Source organism: Arachis ipaensis, chromosome B3 (assembly GCF_059453495.1).
Source record: "Arachis ipaensis isolate K30076 ecotype BB chromosome B3, ASM5945349v1, whole genome shotgun sequence".
Taxonomy (NCBI): Eukaryota; Viridiplantae; Streptophyta; class Magnoliopsida; order Fabales; family Fabaceae; genus Arachis; species Arachis ipaensis.
The window spans coordinates 82728010-82749146 of NC_142438.1; the positions used below are offsets into that span (position 1 = coordinate 82728010).

The 21137-nt window shown below is 39.1% G+C and overlaps 2 non-coding genes across 2 annotated transcripts; both read right to left on the reverse strand.

Moving 5' to 3' along the window:
• Window positions 1-4937: 4937 nt before the first annotated feature.
• On the reverse strand, window positions 4938-5045 carry LOC148571351 (small nucleolar RNA R71). The gene has a single exon (XR_015908149.1). It is a non-coding gene; the product is annotated as a small nucleolar RNA R71 (small nucleolar RNA).
• A 4982-nt stretch (window positions 5046-10027) lies between these two features.
• LOC148571352 (small nucleolar RNA R71) lies at window positions 10028-10135 on the reverse strand. Its single transcript, XR_015908802.1, has one exon. It is a non-coding gene; the product is annotated as a small nucleolar RNA R71 (small nucleolar RNA).
• Between the last annotated feature and the right edge of the window lie 11002 nt (window positions 10136-21137).

Consider the following 21137-nt stretch of genomic DNA (forward strand, 5'->3'; position numbering starts at 1 on the left):
TTTAAGTTTCAGCTCTTCTAATTTCTTGCATTTTAAGTTTCAGCAATTTATCTTTCCTGTCATTTACTTTTCAATTAATTTACATTCTGTAATTTAACCTTTCCTGCAATTTACTCTCCGTTAATAAAATCTCACATAATTCATCAACATTCGCTTAAATAAATTCATCACCATACTAAAGTTACTTAATCCATCAATCCCTGTGGTATTGACCTCACTTTTGTGAGTTTTACTACTTGATGCGACCCGGTACACTTGCCGGTTAGTTTGTGTGGAATCGATTTTTCCCTCATCAAGGGAGAGTAGTCTTCACCAAGGAGGTCGAACCTTAGGAGCCTGCTATTGAGGGACTGAAGGCAACTGGTAGCACGAATCCCCACACTTTCATCCTATTGTACCAGCAAGTGAACTGCGTCGTCCAAGTAATACTTGAGCGAGTCAGGGTCGATCCGACGGAGATTATGGTTTGAAGAAAGCTATGGTTATCTTGTAGGTCTTAGTCAGGCAGATCAGAAGGTTTATATGTTTTCATTCATAAAGATAAAATATTTAATGCAGGAATAAAGAAAAAGAGGAAGGAAATACTGATAGGAATAGCGTTAAGGATTGGAGTTGCTTTGTCTTTCTGAATTAACTCTGGTACTACTGTCTTCTCTGCTTTTGAATGATCTTTTTCTATGGCGGACTGTATGTGATCAACACCATCGGCCATGGTCATTGATCTCCTCTGCTATAGATTGAATGCCATTGGCCGTGGTCATCCAATCTGACAAAGGGTGAAGTGCATAGCTGATGAGCGGATAATTTATACGCTTTTTGACGTTGCTTTTAGTATGTTTTTAGTAGGATCTAGTTACTTTTAGGGATGTTTTCATTAGTTTTTATGTTAAATTCATATTTCTGGACTTTACTAAGAGTTTGTGTGTTTTTCTGTGATTTCAGGTATTTTCTGGCTGAAATTGAGGGACTTGAGCAGAAATCAGATTCAGAGGTTGAAGAAGGACTGCTGATGCTGTTGGATTCTGACCTCCCTGCACTCAAAGTGGATTTTCTGGAGCTACAGAACTCGAAATGGCGCGCTTCCAATTGCGTTGGAAAGTAGACATCCAGGGCTTTCCAGAAATATATAATAGTCCATACTTTGGCCAAGAATAGACGACGTAAACTGGCGTTCAACGCCAGCTTTTTGCCCAAATCTGGCGTTCAGCGCCAGAAAAGGAGCCAAAACCAGAGTTGAACGCCCAAACTGGCACAAAAACTGGCGTTCAACTCCAAGAAGGACCTCTACACGTGCAACACTCAAGCTTAGCCCAAGCACACACCAAGTGGGCCCCGGAAGTGGATTTATGCATCAATTACTTACTTCTGTAAACTCTAGTAGCTAGTTTATTATAAATAGGACCTTTTACTATTGTATTAGGTGTCTTTTTAACCATCCTAGATTGTATTTTGATCCTGTGATCACGTTTTGGGGGTTGGCTATCTCGGCCATGCCTGGACCTTACACTTATGTATTTTTAACGGTAGAGTTTCTACACTCCATAGATTAAGGTGTGGAGCTCTGCTGCTCCTCAAAGATTAATGCAAAGTACTACTGTTTTCTATTCAATTCATCTTATTTCGCTTCTAAGATATTCATTCGTACTTCAATCTGAATGTGATGAACGTGACAATCATCATCATTCCCTATGAACGCGTGCCTAACAACCACTTCCGTTCTACCTTCGACTGAATGAGTATCTCTTAGATCTCTTAATCAGAATCTTCGTGGCGTAAGCTAGAATGATGGCGTCATTCAAGAAAATCCGGAAAGTCTAAACCTTGTCTGTGGTATTCCGAGTAGGATTCAATGAATGAATGACTGTGACGAGCTCCAAACTCGCGATTGCAGGGCGTTAGTGACAGACGCAAAAGGATAGTAAATCCTATTCCAGCATGATCGAGAACTGACAGATGAATAGCCGTGCCGTGACAGGGTGCGTTGACCATTTTCACTGAGAGGATAAGATGAAGCCACTGACAAGGGTGATGCCTCCAGACGATTAGCCGTGCCGTGACAAGGCATTGGATCATTTTCCCGAGAGATGACCGAAAGTAGCCATTGACAGTGGTGATGTATCACATAAAGCCAGCCATGGAAAGGAGTAAGACTGATTGGATGAAGATAGCAGGAAAGCAGAGGTTCAGAGGAATGAAAGCATCTCCATTCGCTTATCTGAAATTCCTACCAATGAATTACATAAGTATTTCTATCCCTATTTTATTATATTAAATTCAAAAACACCATTATCAATTTATATCTGCCTAATTGAGATTTGCAAGGTGACCATAGCTTGCTTTATACCAACAATCTCCGTGGGATTCGACCCTTACTCACGTAAGGTATTAATTGGACGACCCAGTGCACTTGCTGGTCAGTTACACGGAGTTGTGAACCGTAGTTTTGGCATCATGTTTTTGGCGCCATTTCCAGGGAAAGAAAGAGCAATGAACTTTACATAATTAAAGTGTAATCACGATTCCGCGTACCAAGTTTTTGGCGCCATTGCCGGGGATTGTTCGAGTATGGACAACTGACGGTTCATCCTGTTGGTCAGATTAGGTAATTTTCTTTTTATTTTCTTTTCAAAAATTTTTCAAAAATTTTTCTTTTGTTTTCAAAAAAAAAATATTTTATTCAAAATTTTTAAAGAATGAATTCTAGTGTTTCATGAAGCATGTGAAGCCTGGTTGGCTGTAAAGCCATGTCTAAATTCTTTTGGACTGAGGCTTCCAAACCATCAGCATAGAGGCAAGTTACTTCGATAAGTAATGAGCAGTATATTCTCTTATGTTACATGCTGAACCTTGGCTGGCCATTGGCCATGTCTAGTGTTTTGGACCGGAGCTTTCATTGAAAGCTTGGCTGGCTAGTGAGCCATGTCTAATTCCTGGGCTGAAGCTTTAGACTAACACTGCAAGATTCCTGGAATTCATATTAAAAATTTTGGAATCCTTATTTTTCCTTTTTCAATTAATTTTCGAAAAAAAAATCCAAAAAAAAAAATTTTAGAAAATCATAAAAATCAAAAATATTTTTCTGTTTCTTGTTTGAGTCTTGAGTCATGTTATAAGTTTGGTGTCAATTGCATGTGCATCTTGCATTTTTCGAAAATTCTCATGCATTCATGGTGTTCTTCATGATCTTCAAGTTGTTCTTGGTAAGTCTTCTTGTTTGATCTTGATGATTTTTTGTTTTGTGTCTTTTCATGTTTTTCATATGCATTCTTGAATTCTTAGTGTCTAAGCATTAAAGAATTCTAAGTTTGGTGTCTTGCATGTTTTCTTTGCATTAAAAATTTTTTAAAATTGTGTCTATGATGTTCATCTTGACATTCATAGCATTCTTGCATGCATCACATGTTTTGATCTAAAAATTTCATGCATTGCATCTCTTTAGTGTTTTTCTCTCTCATCATAAAAATTTTAAAAAATCAAAAAAATATCTTTCCCATTTTCTCTCATCAAATTCGAAAATTTGGATTGACTTTTTCAAAAATTTTTAAATCAAATTGTTTCTCATGAGTCAAATCAAATTTTCAATTTGAAAATCTTATCTTTTTCAAAATCTTTTTCAAAAATCAAATCTTTTTCAAAATTCTTAGTTATTTTCGAAAATTCCAAAAATATTTTTCAAAATCTTTTTCTTATTTTTATATCAAATTTTCGAAAATAACATAATCAATTAATGTTTTGATTCAAAAATTTGAAGTTTGTTACTTGCTTGTTAAGAAAGATTCAAACTTTAAGTTCTAGAATCATATCTTGTGATTTCTTATGAATCAAGTCATTAATTGAGATTTTAAAAATCAAATCTTTTTCAAAACTAATTTCTAAAATATCTTCTTATCTTACCTTTTTCAAAAAGTTGGTTTCAAAATATCTTTTCTAACCTCCTAACTTCTTATCTTTTCAAAATTTGTTTCAACTAACTAACTAACTTTTTGTTTGTTTCTTAACTTTTTCAAAACTACCTAACTAACTCTCTCTCTCTCTAATTTTTGAAAATATCTTCCCTCTTTTTCAAAAATTTCTTTTTAATTAACTAATTATTCTTATTTTTATTTTTGATTTTAAAAATTTTCGAAAAATACTAACATTTTTCAAAAACCATTTTCGAAAATTACTAACCCTTTTTCAAAAATTATTTTCGAAAATTCTCCCTCTCCCATCTTATTCTATTTATTTATTCATCTACTAACATCTCATCTCACATCTCAACCCTCCTCACAGTTGTGTTTCTTCCACTATATTACATTCTTTGTCTCCCCCACTTCTTCTACTCACACAGGGATCCCTGTACTATGGTATAAAGGATCTATATTATTATTATTATTATTTTTCTGTGCCCTCTTCTTTGTCATATGAGCAGGAGCAAGGATAAGAACATTCTTGTGGAAGCAGATCCAGAACCTGAAAGGACTCTGAAAAGGAAACTAAGAGAAGCTAAAATACAACAATCCAGAGATAACCTTTCAGAAATTTTCGAACAGGAAGAGGAGATGGCAGCCGAAAATAATAATAATGTAAGGAAGATGCTTGGTGACTTTACTGCACCATATTCCAATTTACATGGAAGAAGCATCTCCATTCCTGCCATTGGAGCAAACAACTTTGAGCTGAAACCTCAATTAGTTTCTCTGATGCAGCAGAACTGCAAATTTCATGGACTTCCATCTGAAGATCCTTTTCAGTTCTTAACTGAATTCTTGCAGATATGTGATACTGTTAAGACTAATGGAGTAGATCCTGAAGTCTACAGGCTCATGCTTTTCCCTTTTGCTGTAAGAGACAGAGCTAGATTATGGTTGGATTCTCAACCCAAAGACAGCCTGAACTCTTGGGATAAGCTGGTCACGGCTTTCTTAGCCAAGTACTTTCCTCCTCAAAAGCTGAGCAAGCTTAGAGCTGATGTTCAAACCTTCAGACAGAAAGAAGGTGAATCCCTCTATGAAGCTTGGGAAAGATACAAACAGTTGACCAAAAAGTGTCCTTCTGACATGCTTTCAAAATGGACCATCCTGGATATATTCAATGATGGTTTATCTGAGCTATCAAAGATATCACTGGACACTTCTGCAGGTGGATCCATATACCTAAAGAAAACGCCTGTAGAAGCTCAAGAACTCATTGACATGGTTGATAATAACCAGTTCATGTACACTTCTGAAAGGAATCCTGTGAGTAATGGGACGCCTATGAAGAAAGGAGTTCTTGAAGTTGATACTCTGAATGCCATATTGGCTCAGAATAAAATATTGACTCAGCAAGTCAATATGATCTCTCAGAGTCTGCATGGAATGCAAGCTGCATCCAACAGTACTCAAGAGGCTTCTTATGCAGAAGAAGCTTATGATCCTGAGAACCCTGCCATAGCAGAGGTAAATTACTTAGGTGAACCTTATGGAAACACCTATAACTCATCATGGAGAAATCACCCCAATTTCTCATGGAAGGATCAAAAGCCTCAACAAGGCTTTAATAATGGTGGAAGAAACAGGTTTAACAATAATAAACCTTTTCCATCATCCACTCAGCAACAGACAGAGAACTCTGAACAAAATGCTTCTAATTTAGCAAATCTAGTCTCTGATCTATCTAAGGCCACTGTGAGTTTCATGAATGAAACCAGGTCTTCCAATAGAAATTTGGAAGCACAAGTGGGCCAGCAGAGTAAAAGGATCACTGAAATCCCTCCAAGTACTCTCCCAAGCAATACAAAAGAGAATCCAAAAGGAGAGTGCAAGGCCATTGATATAAGCACCATGGCTGAACCCAAAGAGGGAGAGGAAGACGCAAATCCCAAGGAGGAAGACCTCCTGGGATGTCCAGTGATCAATAAGGAGCTTCCCTCTAAAGAACAAAAGGACTCTGAGGCTCATCTAGAGACCATAGAGATTCCATTGAACCTCCTTATGCCCTTCATGAGCTCTAATGAGTATTCCTCTTCTGAAGAGAATGAGGATGTTACTGAAGAGCAAATTGTCAAGTTTCTTGGTGCAATCATGAAGCTGAATGCCAAATTATTTGGCATTGATACTTGGGAAGTTGAACCTCCCTTGTTCATTGATGAGCGGATAATTTATACGCTTTTTGGCATTGTTTTTAGTATGTTTTTAGTAGGATCTAGTTACTTTTAGGGATGTTTTCCTTAGTTTTTATGTTAAATTCACATTTCTGGACTTTACTATGAGTTTGTGTGTTTTTCTGTGATTTCAGGTATTTTCTGGCTGAAATTGAGGGACTTGAGCAGAAATCAGATTTAGAGGTTGAAAAAGGACTGCTGATGCTGTTGGATTCTGACCTCCCTGCACTCAAAGTGGATTTTCTGGAGTTACAGAACTCGAAATGGCGCGCTTCCAATTGCGTTGGAAAGTAGACATCCAGGGCTTTCCAGCAATGTATAATAGTCCATACTTTGGCCAAGAATTGACGACGTAAACTGGCGTTCAACGCCAGCCTTCTGCCCAAATCTGGCGTCCAGCGCCAGAAAAGGATCCAAAACCAGAGTTGAACGCCCAAACTGGCACAGAAACTGGCGTTCAACTCCACAAATGGCCTGTGCACGTGCAACACTCAGGCTCAGCCCAAACACACACCAAGTGGGCCCAGGAAGTGGATTTATGCATCAATTACTTACTCATGTAAACCCTAGTGACTAGTTTATTATAAATAGGACCTCTTACTATTGTATTAGGCATCTTTGGATTACCTTATGATCCTTTGATCACGCTTTAGGGGGCTGGCCATCTCGGCCATGCCTGGACCTTCACTTATGTATTTTCATACGGTAGAGTTTCTACACTCCATAGATTAAGGTGTGGAGCTCTGCTGTTCCTCAAAGATTAATGCAAAGTACTACTGTTTTCTATTCAATTCTTCTTATTTCTCTTCTAAGATATCCATTCGCACCCAAGAACGTGATGAAGGTGATGATTATGTGTGACGCTCATCATCCTTCCCCCTTATGAACGCGTTCCTGACAAACACTTCTGTTCTACATGAATTAAGCTAGATTGAGTATCTCTTAGATCTCCTAACCAGAATCTTCGTGGCGTACGCTAGAATGATGGCGGCATTCAAGAGAATCCGGAAGGTCTAAACCTTGTCTGTGGTATTCTGAGTAGGATTCAATGATTGAATGACTGTGACGAGCTTCAAACTCGCGATTGTTGGGCGTTAGTGACAGACGCAAAAGGAGGGTGAATCCTATTCCAGCATGATCGAGAACCGACAGATGAATAGCCGTGCCGTGACAGGGTGCGTGAGCATATGATTCACTGAGGGGAGGGGATGTAGCCACTGACAACGGTGATGCCCTTGCATACAGCCAGCCATGGAAAGGAGTAAGACTGATTGGATGAAGATAGCAAGAAGGCAGAGGTTCAGAGGAACGAAAAGCATCTCCATTCGCTTATCTGAAATCCCTGCCAATGAATCTACATAAGTATCTCTATCCCTTTTATTGTTTATTTTAATCTAATAAAATATCATGTTTAAATCCGCCTGACTGAGATTTGCAAGGTGACCATAGCTTGCTTCAAGCCAACAATCTCTGTGGGATCGACCCTTACTCACGTAAGGTTTATTACTTGGACGACCCAGTACACTTGTTGGTTAGTTGAACGGAGTTGTGTCCACACATAGTAAAGAGCCATAATAATGTTTCCATACAATAACAAAGAGTACTACATTAATGTGATCACAATTTCGTCCACCAAGTTTTTGGCGCCGTTGCCGGGGATTGTTCGTGTTTGGACAACTGACGGTTCATCTTGTTGCTCAGATTAGGTAATTTTCTTTTTGTTTTGTTTTCAAAAATTTTTCAAAAATCTTTCAAAAATTTCTCACTTGTTTTCGAAAAAAAAAATGTTTTCAAAAATATATTTTTCTTCAAAAATTTTAAGAATGAATTCTAGTGTTTCATATAACATATTTTAGCTTGACTGGCCATGAAGCCATGTCTAATTCCCAGGATTTTGATTGAGGACTATGAATTCATTACTTCCTTTTTCCCAAATGTTTTCAAAAAAATTATACAAAAATCCAAAAAAATTGGAAAATCATAAAAATCAAAAAATATTTTTCTGTTTCTTGTTTGAGTCATGAGTCATGTCATAAGTTTGGTGTCAATTGCATGTGCATCTTGCATTTTTTTTTGAAAATTCATGCATTCATAGTGTTCTTCATGATCTTCAAGTTGTTCTTGGTAAGTCTTCTTGTTTGATCTTGATGATTTGTTTGTTTTGTGTTGTATAGTGTTTTTCATATGCATTCTTGAATTCTTAGTGTCTAAGCATTAAAGAATTCTAAGTTTGGTGTCTTGCATGTTTTCCTTGCATTAAAGATTTTTCAAAAATGTGTTCTTGATGTTCATCATGATCTTCAAAGTGTTCTTGGTGTTCATCTTGACATTCATAGCATTCTTGCATGCATCACATGTTTTGATCTAAAAATTTCATGCATTGCATAATTTTCATGTTTTTCTCTTGCATCATAAAAATTCAAAAATCAAAAAAATTATCTTTCCCTTTTTCTCTCATCAAATTCGAAAATTTGAGTTGACTTTTTCAAAAATTTTAAAAATCAAAGTTGTTGCCAATGAGTCAAATCAAATTTTCAATTTGAAAATCTTATCTTTTTCAAAATCTTTTTCAAAAATCAAATCTTTTTCAAAATTATTAGCTATTTTCGAAAATTTCAAAAATATTTTTCAAAAATCTTTTTCTTATTTTTATATAAAAATTTCGAAAATAACTAATCAATTAATGTTTTGATTCAAAAATTTGAAGTTTGTTACTTGCTTGTTAAGAAAGATTTAAACTTTAAGTTCTAGAATCATATCTTGTGATTTCTTATGAACCAAGTCATTAATTGAGATTTTAAAAATCAAATCTTTTTCAAAACTAATTTCAATCATATCTTTTCAAAAATATCTTCTTATCTTATCTTTTTCAAAAATATCTTCTCAAAATATCTTTTCTAACTTCCTAACTTCTTATCTTTTCAAAATTTGTTTCAACTAACTAACTAACTTTTTGTTTGTTTCTTAACTTTTTCAAAACTACCTAACTAACTCTCTCTCTCTCTAATTTTCGAAAATATCTCTCCCTTTTTTTAAAAATTTCTTTTTAATTAACTAATTATTTTTATTTTTTATTTTTGAATTCAAAAATTTTCGAAAAATACTAACTAATTTTCAAAAACCAATTTTCAAAAATCACTAACTCTTTTTCAAAATAATTTTCGAAAATTATTCCTCCCCCATCTCATTCTATTTATTCATTCATGTCCTAACATCTCATCTCACATTCCAATCCTCACAGTTGTGTTTCTTCTTTTACATCACATCCTTTATCTCCCCCTCTTCTTCTACTTACAAAGGGATCCCTATACTGTGGTATAAAGGATCTCTATTATTATTATCATTTTTCTGGCCATTCTTCCTTGTCATATGAGCAGGAGCAACGATAAGAACATTCTTGTGGAAGCAGATCCAGAACCTGAAAGAACTCTAAAGAGAAAATTGAGAGAAGCTAAAATACAACAATCCAGAGATAACCTTTCAGAAATTTTCGAACAGGCAGAGGAGATGGCAGGCGAAAATAATAATAATGAAAGGAGGATGCTTGGTGACTTTACTGCACCTAATTCCAATTTACATGGAAGAAGCATCTCCATTCCTGCCATTGGAGCAAACAACTTTGAGCTGAAACCTCAATTAGTTTCTCTGATGCAGCAGAACTGCAAGTTTCATGGACTTCCATCTGAAGATCCTTTTCAGTTCTTAACTGAATTCTTGCAGATATGTGATACTGTTAAGACTAATGGAATAGATCCTGAAGTCTACAGGCTCATGCTTTTCCCCTTTGCTGTAAGAGACAGAGCTAGATTATGGTTGGATTCTCAACCCAAAGACAGCCTGAACTCTTGGGATAAGCTGGTCACGGCTTTCTTAGCCAAGTACTTTCCTCCTCAAAAGCTGAGCAAGCTTAGAGCTGATGTTCAAACCTTCAGACAGAAAGAAGGTGAATCTCTCTATGAAGCTTGGGAAAGATACAAACAGTTGACCAAAAAGTGTCCTTCTGACATGCTTTCAGAATGGACCATCTTGGATATATTCTATGATGGTTTATCTGAGCTATCAAAGATGTCACTGGACACTTCTGCAGGTGGATCCATTCACCTAAAGAAAACGCCTGCAGAAGCTCAAGAACTCATTGACATGGTTGCTAATAACCAGTTCATGTACACTTCTGAAAGGAATCCTGTGAGTAATGGGACACCTATGAAGAAAGGAGTTCTTGAAGTTGATACTCTGAATGCCATATTGGCTCAGAACAAAATATTGACTCAGCAAGTCAATATGATTTCTCAGAGTCTGCATGGAATGCAAGCTGCATCCAACAGTACTCAAGAGGCATCTTCTGAAGAAGAAGCCTATGATCCTGAGAACCCTGCAATAGCAGAGGTGAACTACTTAGGTGAACCTTATGGAAACACCTACAACTCAACATGGAGAAATCATCCAAATTTCTCATGGAAGGATCAAAAGCCCCAACAAGGCTTTAATAATGGTGGAAGAAACAGGTTTAGCAATAGCAAACCTTTTCCATCATCAACTCAGCAACAGACAGAGAACTCTGAACAAAATGCTTCTAATTTAGCAAATCTAGTCTCTGATCTATCTAAGGCCACTGTAAGTTTCATGAATGAAACAAGGTCTTCCATTAGAAATCTGGAAGCACAAGTGGGCCAGCTGAGTAAAAGAATCACTGAAATCCCTCCTAGTACTCTCCCAAGCAATACAGAAGAGAACCCAAAAGGAGAGTGCAAGGCCATTGACATAAGCGCCATGGACGAACCTGTGAGGAAAGGAGAGGACGTGAATCCCAAGGAGGGAGACCTCCTGGGACGTCCAGTGATCAATAAGGAGCGTCCCTCTGGGGAACCAAGGGACTCTGAGGCTCATCTAGAGACCATAGAGCTTCCATTGAACCTCCTTATGCCCTTCATGAGCTCTGATGAGTATTCCTCTTCTGAAGAGAATGAGGATGTCACTGGAGAGCAAACTGCCAAGTTTCTTGGTGCAATCATGAAGCTAAATGCCAAAGTATTTGGCATTGATACTTGGGAAGTTGAACCTCCCTTGTTCATCAATGAACTAAGTGATCTGGATCAACTGACATTGCCTCAGAAGAGACAGGATCCTGGAAAGTTCATAATACCCTGTACCATAGGCACCATGATCTTTAAGGCTCTGTGTGACCTTGGTTCAGGTATAAACCTCATGCCCCTCTCTGTAATAGAGAAACTGGGAATCTATGGGGTGCAAGCTGCTAAAATCTCACTAGAGATGGCAGACAGCTCAAGAAGACAGGCTTATGGACACGTAGAAGATGTATTGGTAAAAGTTGAGGGCCTTTACATCCCTGCTGATTTCATAGTCCTGGATACTGGAAAGAAAGAGGATGAATCCATCATCCTAGGAAGACCTTTCCTGGCCACAGCAAGAGCTGCGATTGATGTTGACAGAGGTGAAATAGTCCTTCAATGGAATGAGGACTCCCTTGTGTTTAAAACTCAAGGATCTCCCTCTGCAACCATGGAGAGGAAGCAGAAAAAGCTTCACTCCAAGCAGAGTCAACCAGAGCCCCCACAGTCAAACTCTAAGTTTGGTGTTGGGAGGCCACAACCAAACTCTAAATTTGGTGTTGAACTCCCATATCCAAACTCTAAGTTTGGTGTTGGAGAGTCTCAACAAAGCTCTGCACATCTGTGAGGCTCCATGAGAGCTCACTGTCAAGCTATTGACATTAAAGAAGCGCTTGTTGGGAGGCAACCCAATGTTTATCTAATTCTTATTTTTATTGTTTATCATGTTTTCTTAGGTTCATGATCATGTGGAGTCACAAAATAAACAAAAAATTCAAAAACGGAATCAAAAACAGCAGAAGAAAAATCACACCCTGGAGGAGCATCTGTCTGGCGTTCAAACGCCAGAACAGAGCATAGTTCTGGTGCTGAACGCCCAGAATGGGAGTATCCTGGCGCTGAACGCCCAGAACAAGCATGGTTCTGGTGTTCAACGCCAGAAATGGCAGCAAAGGGGCGTTGAACGCCCAAAATAGGCACCAACCTGGCGCTGAACGCCCAGAGTTGTGTGCAAGGGCATTTTGCATGCCTAAATTGGTGCAGGGATGTAAATGCCTTGACACCCCAAGATCTGTGGACCCCACAGGATCCCCACCTACCTTCACTCACTCTCTTCTCTCTTCTCAATCATCCTCTATTCCCAATAAACACTCATCCCTTCTGTCTTCCATTTACCACTCACACCCATACAACCACTACCTTCAAAATTCAACATCTCTCTCTCACCCAATCCCACCCTTATGGCCGAACACACACTCCCATCCATCTCCTCCATATCTTCTTCTTATTCTTCAGTCTTTCTTCTTTTGCTCGAAGGCGAGCAACATTCTAAGTTTGGTGTGGTAAAAGCATAGCTTTTTTTGTTTTTTCCATAACCATTGATGGCACCTAAGGCCAGAGAAACCTCTAGAAAGAGGAAAGGGAAGACAAAAGCTTCCATCAAGGGTCTATAGCTCAGTGGTAGAACATTTGACTGCAGATCAAGAGATCCCTGAGATACCTCAGGGGATACATTTTCTTCCACACAATTATTGGAAGCAACTAAGGGTGGAAAATCAAGAGCACTCCATCATCCTTCATGAAATCAAAGAAGATCTAAAAGCAATGAAGGAGGAGCAGCAAAGACAAGGAAGAGACATAGAAGAGCTCAAGGACATCACCAAGGTAGACTCATTTCTTGTTCTTACTTTCTCTGTTTTTTTTGTTTTCTATGTGCTTATCTATGTTTGTATCTTCATTACATGATCATTAGTAGTTAGTAACTTTGTCTTAAAGTTATGAATGTCCTATGAATCCATCACCTCTCTTAAATAAAAACTGTTTTAATTCAAAAGAACAAGAAGTACATGACTTTCGAATTTATCCTTGAACTTAGTTTAATTATATTGATGTGGTGACAATGCTTCTTGTTTTCTGAATGTATGCTTGAACAGTGCATATGTCTTTTGAAGTTGTTGTTTAAGAATGTTAAATATGTTGGCTCTTGAAAGAATGATGACTAGGAGACATGTTATTTGATAATCTGAAAAATCATAAAAATGATTCTTGAAGCAAGAAAAAGCAGCAAAGAACAAAGCTTGCAGAAAAAAAAAATAGGCGAAAAAAAATAGAAAGAAAAAGAAAAAGCAAGCAGAAAAAGCCAAAAGCTCTTAAAACCAAAAGGCAAGGGCAATAAAAAGGATCCCAAGGCTTTGAGCATCAGTGGATAGGAGGGCCTAAAGGAATAAAATCCTGGTCTAAGCGGCTAAACCAAGCTGTCCCTAACCATGTGCTTGTGGCGTGTAGGTGTCAAGTGAAAACTTGAGACTGAGCGGTTAAAGTCAAGGTCCAAAGCAAAAGAAGAGTGTGCTTAAGAACCCTGGACACCTCTAATTGGGGACTTTAGCAAAGCTGAGTCACAATCTGAAAAGCTTCACCCAATTATGTGTCTGTGGCATTTATGTATCCGGTGGTAATACTGGAAAACAAAGTGCTTAGGGCCACGGCCAAGACTCATAAAGAAGCTGTGTTCAAGAATCATCATACTGAACTAGGAGAGTCAATAACACTATTCGAAATCTAAAGTTCCTATAGATGCCAATCATTCTAGACTTCAATGGATAAAGTGAGATGCCAAAACTATTCAAGAGGCAAAAAGCTATAAGTCCCGCTCATATGATTGAAGCTCTGTTTCATTGATAGTTTGGAATTTATAGTATATTCTCTTCTTTTTATCCTATTTGATTTTCAGTTGCTTGGGGACAAGCAACAATTTAAGTTTGGTGTTGTGATGAGCGGATAATTTATACGCTTTTTGGCATTGTTTTTAGTATGTTTTTAGTAGGATCTAGTTACTTTTAGGGATGTTTTCCTTAGTTTTTATGTTAAATTCACATTTCTGGACTTTACTATGAGTTTGTGTGTTTTTCTGTGATTTCAGGTATTTTCTGGCTGAAATTGAGGGACTTGAGCAGAAATCAGATTTAGAGGTTGAAAAAGGACTGCTGATGCTGTTGGATTCTGACCTCCCTGCACTCAAAGTGGATTTTCTGGAGCTACAGAACTCGAAATGGCGCTCTTCCAATTGCGTTGGAAAGTATAATAGTCCATACTTTGGCCAAGAATTGACGACGTAAACTGGCGTTCAACGCCAGCCTTCTGCCCAAATCTGGCGTCCAGCGCCAGAAAAGGATCCAAAACCAGAGTTGAACGCCCAAACTGGCACAGAAACTGGCGTTCAACTCCACAAATGGCCTGTGCACGTGCAACACTCAGGCTCAGCCCAAACACACACCAAGTGGGCCCAGGAAGTGGATTTATGCATCAATTACTTACTCATGTAAACCCTAGTGACTAGTTTATTATAAATAGGACCTCTTACTATTGTATTAGGCATCTTTGGATTACCTTATGATCCTTTGATCACGCTTTAGGGGGCTGGCCATCTCGGCCATGCCTGGACCTTCACTTATGTATTTTCATACGGTAGAGTTTCTACACTCCATAGATTAAGGTGTGGAGCTCTGCTGTTCCTCAAAGATTAATGCAAAGTACTACTGTTTTCTATTCAATTCTTCTTATTTCTCTTCTAAGATATCCATTCGCACCCAAGAACGTGATGAAGGTGATGATTATGTGTGACGCTCATCATCCTTCCCCCTTATGAACGCGTGCCTGACAAACACTTCTGTTCTACATGAATTAAGCTAGAATGAGTATCTCTTAGATCTCCTAACCAGAATCTTCGTGGCGTACGCTAGAATGATGGCGGCATTCAAGAGAATCCGGAAGGTCTAAACCTTGTCTGTGGTATTCTGAGTAGGATTCAATGATTGAATGACTGTGACGAGCTTTAAACTCGCGATTGTTGGGCGTTAGTGACAGACGCAAAAGGAGGGTGAATCCTATTCCAGCATGATCGAGAACCGACAGATGAATAGCCGTGCCGTGACAGGGTGCGTGAGCGTATGATTCACTGAGGGGAGGGGATGTAGCCACTGACAACGGTGATGCCCTTGCATACAGCCAGCCATGGAAAGGAGTAAGACTGATTGGATGAAGATAGCAAGAAGGCAGAGGTTCAGAGGAATGAAAAGCATCTCCATTCGCTTATCTGAAATCCCTGCCAATGAATCTACATAAGTATCTCTATCCCTTTTATTGTTTATTTTAATCTAATAAAATATCATGTTTAAATCCGCCTGACTGAGATTTGCAAGGTGACCATAGCTTGCTTCAAGCCAACAATCTCTGTGGCATCGACCCTTACTCACGTAAGGTTTATTACTTGGACGACCCAGTACACTTGCTGGTTAGTTGAACGGAGTTGTGTCCACACATAGTAAAGAGCCATAATAATGTTTCCATACAATAACAAAGAGTACTACATTAATGTGATCACAATTTCGTCCACCATTCATTAATGAACTAAGTGATCTGGATCAACTGACATTGCCTCAGAAGAGACAGGATCCTAGAAAGTTCATAATACCCTGTACCATAGGCACCATGATCTTTAAGGCTCTATGTGACCTTGGTTCAGGAATAAACCTCATGCCCCTCTCTGTAATAGAGAAACTGGGAATCTATGGGGTGGAAGCTGCTAAAATCTCATTAGAGATGGCAGACAGTTCAAGAAAACAGGCTTATGGACAAGTAGAGGATGTGTTAGTAAAGGTTGAAGGCCTTTACATCCCTGCTGATTTCATAGTCCTGGATACTGGAAAGGAATAGGATGAATCCATCATCCTAGGAAGACCTTTCCTGGCCACAGCAAGAGTTGTGATTGATGTTGACAGAGGTGAAATAGTCCTTCAATGGAATAAGGACTCCCTTGTGTTTAAAACTCAAGGATCTCCCTCTGCAACCATGGAGAGGAAGCAGAAAAAGCTTCTCTCAAAGCAGAGTCAACCAGAGCCCCCACAGTCAAACTCTAAGTTTGGTGTTGGGAGGCCACAACCAAACTCTAAGTTTGGTGTTGAACTCCCATATCCAAACTCTAAGTTTGGTGTTGGAGAGTCTCAACAAAGCTCTGCATATTTGTGAGGCTCCATGAGAGCCCACTGTCAAGCTATTGACATTAAAGAAGCGCTTGTTGGGAGGCAACCCAATTTTTATTTATCTAACTATATTTTTCTTAGTTATATGTCTTTGTAGGTTTATGATCATGTGGAGTCACAAAATAAATATAAAAAAATTGAAAACGGAATCAAAAACAGCAGAAGAAAAATCACACCCTGGAGGAGCATCTGTCTGGCGTTCAGCGCCAGAACAGAGCATGGTTCTGGCACTGAACGCCCAAAATGGGCATCTTCTGGGCGCTGAACGCCAGAACAGGCATGGTTCTGGCGTTCAACGCCAGAAATGGCACACAAATGGGCGTTGAACGCCCAAAATGGCCACCAACCTGGCGCTGAACGCCCAGAGTTGTGTGCAAAGGCATTTTTACATGCCTAATGGGTGCAGGGATGTAAATCCTTGAACACCTCAGGATCTGTGGACCCCACAGGATCCCCACCTACCTCCACTCACTTCTTCTCACCACTTTCTTTCACATAACCCCATAAACACTCTTCCCCAAAAACCCTTCACCAATCACCTCATACTCTCTTCCCCATCACCTCTTCATCACTCACATCCATCCACTCTTCCCCATAAACCTACCTCATAAACTCCACCTACCTTCAAAAATTCAAAACCAATTTCCCACCCAAACCCACCCATATGGCCGAAACCTTTCCCCCCTCCCTTCCCTATATAAAGCCCTCCATTCTTCATCAAATTCACACAACACACCCCTCTACACCCTTCTTGGCCGAAACACTCCCCACTCTCCCTCTCCTCCATTTCTTCTTCTTCTTCATCTATTCTTTCTTTTATTGCTCGAGGGCGAGCAAAATTCTATGTTTGGTGTGGTAAAAGCATAAGATTTTTGTTTTTCCATTACCATTGATGGCACCTAAGACCGGAGAATCCTCTAAAAAGGGGAAAGGGAAGACAAAAGCTTCCACATTCGAGTCATGGGAGATGGAAAGGTTCATCTCCAAAGCCCATCAAGACCACTTCTATGATGTTGTGGCCAAGAAGAAGGTGATCCCTGAGGTCCCTTTCAAACTCAAAAGAAATGAGTATCCGGAGATCCGACATGAAATTCAAAGAAGAGGTTGGGAAGTTCTAACAAATCCCATCCAACAAGTCGGCATCCTAATGGTTCAAGAGTTCTATGCTAATGCATGGATCACCAAGAACCATGATCAAAGTAAGAACCCGGATCCAAAGAACTATGTTACAATGGTTTGGGGGAAATACTTAGATTTTAGTCCGGAGAATGTGAGGTTGGCGTTTAACTTGCCCATGATGCAAGGAGATGAATGCCCCTACACTAGAAGGGTCAACTTTAATCAAAGGTTGGACCAAGTCCTTATGGACATATGTGTAGAAGGAGCTCAATGGAAGATTGACTCCAAAGGCAAGCCGATTCAACTAAGAAGATTGGACCTCAAGCCTGTTGCTAGAGGATGGTTGGAGTTCATTCAATGCTCAATCTTTCCCACTAGCAACCGGTCTGAAGTTACTATAGACCGGGCCATCATGATCCATAGCATCATGATTGGAGAAGAGGTGGAAGTTCATGAGATTATACCTCAAGAACTCTACAAGGTGGCTGACAAGTCCTCCACTATGGCAAGGTTAGCCTTTCCTCACCTCATCTGCCACCTATGCAATTCGGCTGGGATTGACATAGAGGGAGATATCCTCATTAAAGAGGACAAGCCCATCACTAAGAAGAAGATGGAGCAAGCAAGAGAGCCCATTCATGGAGCTCATGAGGCGTATGAAGCTCATCACCATGAGATCCCGGAAATGCCTCAAATGCACTTTCCTCCACAAAACTATTGGGAGCAAATCAACACCTCCCTAGGAGAATTGAGTTCCAATATGGGACAACTAAGGGTGGAACATCAAGAGCACTCCATCATGCTTCATGAAATAAGAGAAGATCAAAAAGCAATGAGGGAGGAGCAACAAAGACAAGGAAGAGACATAGAAGAGCTCAAGGACATCATTGGTTCCTCAAGAAGGAAACGCCACCATCACTAAGGTGGATTCATTCCTTGTTCTTATTTCTTCTGTTTTTCGTTTCTATGTTATGTGCTTATCTATGTTTGTGTCTTCATTACATGATCATTAGTGGTTAGTAACTTTGTCTTAAAGTTATGAATGTCCTATGAATCCATCACCTCTCTTAAATGAAAAATGTTTTAATTCAAAAGAACAAGAAGTACATGAGTTTCGAATTTATCCTTGAACTTAGCTTAATTATATTGATGTGGTGACAATGCTTCTTGTTTTCTGAATGTATGCTTGAACAGTGCATATGTCTTTTGAAGTTGTTGTTTAAGAATGTTAAATATGTTGGCTCTTGAAAGAATGATGACTAGGAGACATGTTACTTGATAATCTGAAAAATCATAAAAATGATTCTTGAAGCAAGAAAAAGCAGCAAAGAACAAAGCTTGCAGAAAAAAAAAATATAGCGAAAAAAAAAATAGAAAGAAAAAGAAAAGGCAAGCAGAAAAAGCCAAAGCTCTTAAAACCAAGAGGCAAGAGCAAAAAGCCAATAACCCTTAAAACCAAAAGGTAAGGGTAAATAAAAAGGATCCCAAGGCTTTGAGCATCAGTGGATAGGAGGGCCTAAAGGAATAAAATCCTGGTCTAAGCGGCTAAACCAAGTTGTCCCTACCCATATGCTTGTGGCGTGTAGGTGTCAAGTGAAAACTTGAGACTGAGCGGTTAAAGTCAGGGTCCAAAGCAAAAAAGAGTGTGCTTAAGAACCCTAGACACCTCTAATTGGGGACTTTAGCAAAGCTGAGTCACAATCTGAAAAGGTTCACCCAATTATGTGTCTGTGGCATTTATGTATCCGGTGGTAATACTGGAAAACAAAGTGCTTAGGGCCACGGCCAAGACTCATAAAGAAGCTGTGTTCAAGAATCATCATACTGAACTAGGAGAGTCAATAACACTATTCGAAATCTGAAGTTCCTATAGATACCAATCATTCTAAACTTCAATGGATAAACTGAGATGCCAAAACTATTCAAGAGGCAAAAAGCTATAAGTCCCGCTCATTTGATTGGAGCTATGTTTCATTGATAGTTTGGAATTTATAGTATATTCTCTTCTTTTTATCCTAATTGATTTTCAGTTGCTTGGGGACAAGCAACAATTTAAGCTTGGTGTTGTGATGAGCGGATAATTTATACGCTTTTTGACATTGTTTTTAGTATATTTTTAGTAGGATCTAGTTACTTTTACGGATGTTTTCATTAGTTTTTATGTTAAATTCACATTTCTGGACTTTACTATGAGTTTGTGTGTTTTTCTGTGATTTCAGGTATTTTCTGGCTGAAATTTAGGGACTTGAGCAGAAATCAGATTCAGAGGTTAAAGAAGGACTACTGATGCTGTTGGATTTTGACCTCCCTGCACTTAAAGTGGATTTTCTGTAGCTACAGAACTCGAAATGGCGTGCTTCCAATTGCGTTGGAAGGTAGACATACAGGGCTTTCCAGAAATATATAATAGTCCATACTTTGGCTAAGAATAGACGACGTAAACTGGCGTTTAACGCCAACTTTCTGCCCAAATCTGGCGTCCAGCGCCAGAAAAGGAGCCAAAACCAGAGTTGAACGCCCAAACTGGCACAAAAACTGGCGTTCAACTCCAAGAAGGACCTCTACACGTGCAACACTCAAGCTCAGCCCAAGCACACACCAAGTGGTCCCCGGAAATGGATTTATGCATCAATTACTTACTTCTGTAAACCCTAGTAGCTAGTTTATTATAAATAGGACCTTTAACTATTGTATTAGGTGTCTTTTTAACCATCCTGGATTGTATTTTGATCTTGTGATCACGTTTTGGGGGCTGGCCATCTCGGCCATGCCTGGACCTTTCACTTATGTATTTTTAACGGTAGAGTTTCTACACTCCATAGATTAAGGTGTGGAGCTCTGCTGCTCCTCAAAGATTAATGCAAAGTACTACTGTTTTCTATTCAATTCATCTTATTTCGCTTCTAAGATATTCATTCGTACTTCAATCTGAATGTGATGAACGTGACAATCATCATCATTCCCTATGAACGCGTGCCTGACAACCACTTCCGTTCTACCTTCGACTGAATGAGTATCTCTTAGATCTCTTAATCAGAATCTTCGTGGCGTAAGCTAGAATGATGGCGGCATTCAAGAGAATCCGGAAAGTCTAAACCTTATCTGTGGTATTCCGAGTAGGATTCAATGAATGAATGACTGTGACGAGCTCCAAACTCGCGATTGTAGGGCGTTAGTGACAGACGCAAAAGGATAGTAAATCCTATTCCAGCATGATCGAGAACCGACAGATGAATAGCCGTACCGTGACAGGGTGCGTTGACCATTTTCACTGAGAGGATAAGATGAAGCCATTGACAAGGGTGATGCCTCCAGACGATTAGCCGTGCCGTGACAGGGCATTGGATCATTTTCCCTAGAGATGACCGAAAGTAGCCATTGACAGTGGTGATGTATCACATAAAGCCAACCATGGAAAGGAGTAAGACTGATTGGATGAAGATAGCAGGAAAGCAGAGGTTCAGAGGAATGAAAGCATCTCCATTCACTTATCTAAAATTCCTACCAATGAATTACATAAGTATTTCTATCCCTATTTTATCATATTAAATTCGAAAACACCATTATCAATTTATATCTGCCTAACTGATATTTGCAAGGTGACCATAGCTTGCTTCATACCAACAATCTCCGTGGGATTCGACCCTTACTCACGTAAGGTATTATTTGGACGACCCAGTGCACTTGCTGGTCAGTTACACGGAGTTGTGAACCGTGGTTTTGACATCATGTTTTTGGCGCCATTTCCAGGGAAAGAAAGAGCAATGAACTTTACATAATTAAAGT